Source organism: Myotis lucifugus, unplaced genomic scaffold, assembly GCF_000147115.1.
Source record: "Myotis lucifugus unplaced genomic scaffold, Myoluc2.0 scaffold_298, whole genome shotgun sequence".
Classification (NCBI taxonomy): Eukaryota; Metazoa; Chordata; class Mammalia; order Chiroptera; family Vespertilionidae; genus Myotis; species Myotis lucifugus.
Genome location: NW_005871346.1, coordinates 148,796 through 154,636, shown reverse-complemented (window position 1 = coordinate 154,636; position 5,841 = coordinate 148,796).

Genomic DNA, 5,841 nt, shown 5'->3' with positions numbered 1-5,841 from the left:
TGCTTTCTGGACCCAACGTCCTGGCGCAGACACTTCCGTGCTGCTACGGAGCCTTCCTGATGACCTCGGGTAATGACGGCGTTGAGAGGAGGCACTGATGCTCCATCACCTCTAATGTTTCCTGTTATTGGACAGTGAGGCTATTTCCATCCTTTTAGTCAATTTTTTGGACGGAGTTTCAGTGAACATCTTCATGTAATGTTCGAGCTTTCTCCTTGGATTATTGCTGAGGGGAAGTTTCTGGAAGGGGTCGGAAGGGTCTGCATGTGGCCCTCAGGCCTAGTGGTGGGCATGGCCCCTCCTTTCACAGGCGGGGAACCTGTCCTTCCAGAATCTCCTCACCGGGCTCCCTGTCCCTGGGGTGGCCCGCGCCCGTGTCCTCTGCACACCGTCAGGCCTGCATCTCAGCCCAGTCTGTGGGCTGCCTTTCTGCTGCCCCACCCAGCCCAGGGGTCAGAGGAGAGCTCGACGCCCTGGCCTCTCCATTGGAGAGGGGCTCGCTGTGACATCACGGAGTCCTCTGACCATCGCCCTGCCCCTAGCCCAGCCGTGGGCAAACTACGGCCCACGGGCCGGATCCGGCCCGTTTGAAATGAATAAAACTAAAAAAAAAAAAGACCGTACCCTTTTATGTAATGATGTTTACTTTGAATTTCTATTAGTTCACACAAACACTCCATCCATGCTTTTGTTCCGGCCCTCCGGTCCAGTTTAAGAACCCATTGTGGCCCTTGAGTCAAAAAGTTTGCCCACCCCTGCCCTAGGTTCTGACCTGCGCTGCAGAGGGGAGTGGCCGCCGGTGCCGCGCTGCTCAGTGTCTGGCACACAAGGGTCTCACTAGGTGCTCAGGACACCACTGGGGAGGGGCAGCTGAAGAAAATGTTTCCCTCGAGACCTAGATGTGCACCTGGGAAGGGCTGTCTCGGGCCTGAGAGCCCAGTGAGAGGCTCATGGGGAGAGCAGTGAGCAAGGCTGGCGTGTTCGTGGCGGACCGCGAGGTGCAGGCGGACAGACGGCTCTGCGGTCGCGGCCACCCGTCTGACCAACCGACACTCAGTGACCGTGGAGCCCGGGTTTGCCCCAGTTTTCCCATCAGACGATGGGCCTGGGACTGCCCTGCCCTCCCGCACTGTCCCCGCCGGCTCTTCACGCTGCCCAGGGCCACGCCGTTCGGCTTCCTGCCCCGGGTGGGGGTCACGCTGTGAGCACGGCCATGGAACTGAAATGCTCCTCACCTCGGGGACGTGCCGGAACCTCCCCGGGAGCTCGAAGCACTGTGACCTGTGACCAAACAGCTTGGGGTGCACCTCCCTGAATAGTCATGAGGTCAGAAGGGGGAGCGATCTGTCAGGTACGTCATCTCACAGCAAGGGCGGTGGTGAGGCCTGGACCTGTTGCTGCCCTGACCCCTGCTGCGGGCCCTGCTCCTCCAGCTCTCGCTGCTTTGCCCTCCTGGTGGCTTGGCACAGCCTGTAGCTGTGCCTTGTCTGTGCTGGCTCCGGCCCTGACCTCCGGCTGCAGGGAGGACCCGGTGCACTGCCTGGAGCTCGGAGCACCTGGGAGCGAGGTGTTGGGCTGTGTTTCTGCGGAACTGAGGGCGGTGTGCTCCAGGGCGAGGGCGGAGAGCACACGGCTCCCCCCAGGAAGACATGGGTGGCTCCGGGCACTCAGTTCGAGGAGGTTGCCTCTGGTGTGTGGCATGAACTGTTCTCTGGACACAAGGAGCCCCTCCTCCCCCCTTTGCTTGTCTGCTGCCACTGGCTGGGCCTGGGGCGCACTGAGCATGGTAGGCATGCCCTGTCTGGGCCGTCTTTGTAGTGGAAACCTGCTCCCTTGGAGGGGACCCCAGGCAGATGGGTATGAGCCATGTCCCCTAGGTTATTGAACCCGAAACCTAGGTATGTGCCCAGACTGGGACTCAAACCCCAGCCTTTCTTGGTGTACGGGAAGGCGCTCCAAACAACTGAGCCCCCGGCCAGGCCTCCTTAAGGTCTTCACCCGAAAGCCCCGCGTCTGAGGACCACATGCTGCTGTGTAACAGACACCCCGTCTCCCTGGCCCCCAGCCTTCCTGCGCCCCTGCAGGCTGCTGGGCTCCTCCAGGCCAGGGCTGGTTCTCCTACCACCTGTGTACCTGCATCCTGGCATCGCGCTGGGCTGAGCTGGCAGAGCGGCAGCTGCCCAGGGACATGGTCCTGTGGTCACAGCAGAGCACAGGAAGGAGGTGCCGGCACCGGCATGCGCCAGGCTTTTGTTTGTGTGACCACAGCAGGGGGATCTGTGCAGGTCGCCCCTGAGGGGTTGAGGAGTGAACGTTACCAATAACCAAAACTGTCACGTCACCTCCCAGGGAGGCCTTCCCTGACCTACCTGCTAACACGTAACTGCAGCTGACCTTGGCTGTCCTTCATTCTGTTCCCTTGTTTTTCTCAGCACTTGTGCTGCTGTGAGTCAGTGCACATTTTGTTTACTTATTTTGTTTATTTTCTGTTTTCCTCGCTGGGATGTCAGTTTCACCAGAGCAGGGGCATTTGTCTGCTGAGTTCATTCCTCTCTTCAGCATCTAGAAAAATGCTCAGGAAGTGTTGGCTAAGGGATTGAGTGGGTCATTCTAATAAATTATGAGATGATGCATCAGACATGCTCACAGTGCTGCCCTGCACAGGAAGTGCTCCGTGATTGGCGGGTCCTACAGGTCCATGGCCTGAGTGCTGTTGGGAGGGGCAGCCTCAGTCACAGTCACCATCACAGTCATTCGTGTGATGCTCCTGTGAAGCAAGGGCTGTTTTAATTCTGGTTGCAGAGAAAAGGCGCCGAGGCACCGCCAGGCCGCCAGCTGTCGGAGTTGTCTGGTGGGCCAGGATCTCTTCACCAGGAGGTCACGCCGGTCCCAAGGTCGCACTGCCTCTGTGCCTCCCTTCGACCACCAGGCGGTGGCCTTTCCCTGCACCAGAGTCACCGTGGAGTCAGAATAAGGGACGCACTCAGCGCTGCTCCCTCGGGGTGCAGGAGGCTGGCCCAGACACCCTGGCAGCTCCCGGGAGCAGGTGCAGGTGGACACCAGTGGCGGCCCTGGGAATACTGGTGGCTGCCCTGTGCCACCTTAAGACACGAGTGGCCTCTGTGCAGACTCTGAGGTGGTCAGACCCTGGGCATCACGGCCAGGCCTCTGGGCAGGGACGGTCACAGACACCTGTGTTCAGGAAAGCGGCGGCTCCCGCTGCTGAGGGCGGTCAGGGAGGGAGGCGTGGCGGGGGATGTGGGAACATGTAGGAGTCGCTCTGTGTGGTCTGATGGCCCCTCACGGACGACACTGGGCTGGAGGAGTCAGACTGCTCAAATGTGAAACTTCAGGAGGGCGAATCTGTCCTGCAGTGAGGGACTCTGCCTGGTGAAGGGACACGGGCCGGGGTCATGCCGCTCACTGCCCGCCTGGGCTTCGGTGAGGCCCTGCGGAGCACTGGCAGTTAGTGGTGTGTCTGTTTCCCTGACACACGACAAACCCTGCTCATCACTGTGTTCCCAGGGCCCAGCAGAATGACCCCAAGGGCACCTACGGCGATTTGTGAGAGGAGCGATGCACATACAGACCAGTTCTGGTGCGCAGGCACTGTGTGCAGCTGCCTGCGCCCACGACCTCGTCGGACCCTCCACCTGCCCCGGGGGCAGTGCTGCTGCTCTCCCTGCTGTCGCCAGTTTCAGGGGGTCCCAGTGGCCAGGGCAGAGCTGGTTTGTAGACCTGGACTCTAACCATTGCACTGCCCTGCCTCCTGAAATGGAAGGACACATTCTGGTCCCAGCCCTGCTCCTTAGCGGTCCCGGGACCCAGGAAACCCAGTTACTCATTGAACCCTTGCTTTCTGATCGGTAAAATGGAGATTACAGATCCCATTGGTCTCACAGATAGGGCTGTTGTGAAAATCAAACCCCAGTGTTTAGCGTTGAGCATAGATCTGACATTTCATATCTATGACTATTTCAAATGGGCCGACCGTGCACTCTAGGAGGCGGTCACTCTCAGCAGGGAAATGTGCAGAGAACACGGTCCAGCAAACCATAGGAGGAAGTGCAGCTGTTAAGCATATGGAAACCACTAACACGCAGTCGCAATCAAAGCAGAGGTGCCATTTTTGCCACTTGGGTAAAGTGTACTCGCTCCTGTGACATGGCATTCGCCTCCGCTGTCCTGGGCCGGATGCGGGGGGTGGGGGGGCCTTTCTGGAAGATCACTCAGTAACGAGTGTCTGGAACCATGAAAGTGTTTACACCCTCTGACTTGTGGATTCATTTTTAGGAATCTCTCCTAAGGGGTTGTCCTAATTACACAGAAAACCCCTGGTGATAATCTAAGGAGCCAAGGCTATGGGAAAGGCTAAGGGAGCTGGGGTCTCGCAGCTGCTACCGCCCCACAAATGTCTGTCACATGGCATGAGAGGAACACAGGTTGTGAGGGGAGAGCAAGCACAAATGGTACATGCCCTGGGATCTTTGCACAGAGCCTAACCTAGAAGGAGTTAAAGACGTTAATAATGGTTGCATGAGGTGGAACGAATATGGCAGATTTGAACTCATCAATTAATGTAAGCATGCGCTCCTTTCATTGACTTGGGGCTGTAAGTGGAGACCTGGGAGCTGCTGGTAGAAGTACATGGTCAGCAAACTGGGTCAGGAAGCTGCTTTTTTTTTTTTTTTTTGGTACTAGTGACGCAACGCACAAAATTGTGCGAGACCCAGATCCGCGGGAAATCGCGTGAGACCCGGGACCCCAGACCCTGCCATGCCACGGGACTCCCCAAATCCTGCGGCGCTGCGAGACCCAGAGTCAAGTCCCCGCCCACCTGTGCGTGCCTCGCTGCGCACACAGCCTCCTGGTGACCGGTCTTTGGTCGTTACAGCATTAGGGCCACTGGGTTTTTATAATATAGATTATTGTTTAAATTTATTTTGCGGAAAACAAGGAGCTGTTTTCTGATAAGTCCTGCTGGAAAATAACCACTTGATCACATTTTCTTCACATCTGGAATTTTTTGGGTTTTATTTTACATTAGTTTCTTATCACTTTCTCTTTTTCTTTCCATGTAACTTGAATCTTTTTGTTCTGCTTACGCATTGAAGAGACAGTCGTGATCTATCCCCATGCAATCGGAAGGGAACAGGGAACGCACTGGTCTCCCAGCCGTGGGAGGTAGTCACTGTCAATAGATGGCTGCAGGAGGGCCAACAGGACGCCCGATCTGGAGTGCAGCGGAGAAGGAAGCTGCTGAGTGCCGCCGCAGGCTCCAGGGCCGCTCTGCTCTGCTCAGTAACCTTTACTCTCCCCTGGAAGGGAAAGGGGCTCCTGGACCAGAGAGGAGCTGGCTCATATGGACAGGAGTCCCCACCCCTGGTCCCTGATTGGTCCAACCTCATGCAAATGAGAACTCTGAATCCTCACTGGTTGATTGATCCAAAGGCATTGTTCTGATTGGTCAGAATAGAGCTTCTCTAATTGGTCAGAGATTCACAGCTCTGATTGGATGGGGAAAGCCTCCATCCTATTGGTTAAACTAGGATTCCAAGAAATCTTTATAAGGGCGGCTCAGATGGTAGAAACATTGCAGGCAGTTCAGTGCATGCTTCACTGTGAAGTAGGATTTGTGGGTGAGGTCCCTGTGCAGAAATGTCTGCTAGGCTCCTCTTCTTACCCCTGCCCCCATTTTTTTTTAATTTGAGCTCAGTTAGCCACCAGGAACCCTTCTTAGAAGGTGTCGTCTTCACCCCTCCCCCCCTTAGGGTTCACATCACCCTCAAGAGTTTAGTGTGCATCTGCCTTCCTTTGCCAACATACACAGTGTCATGTAAT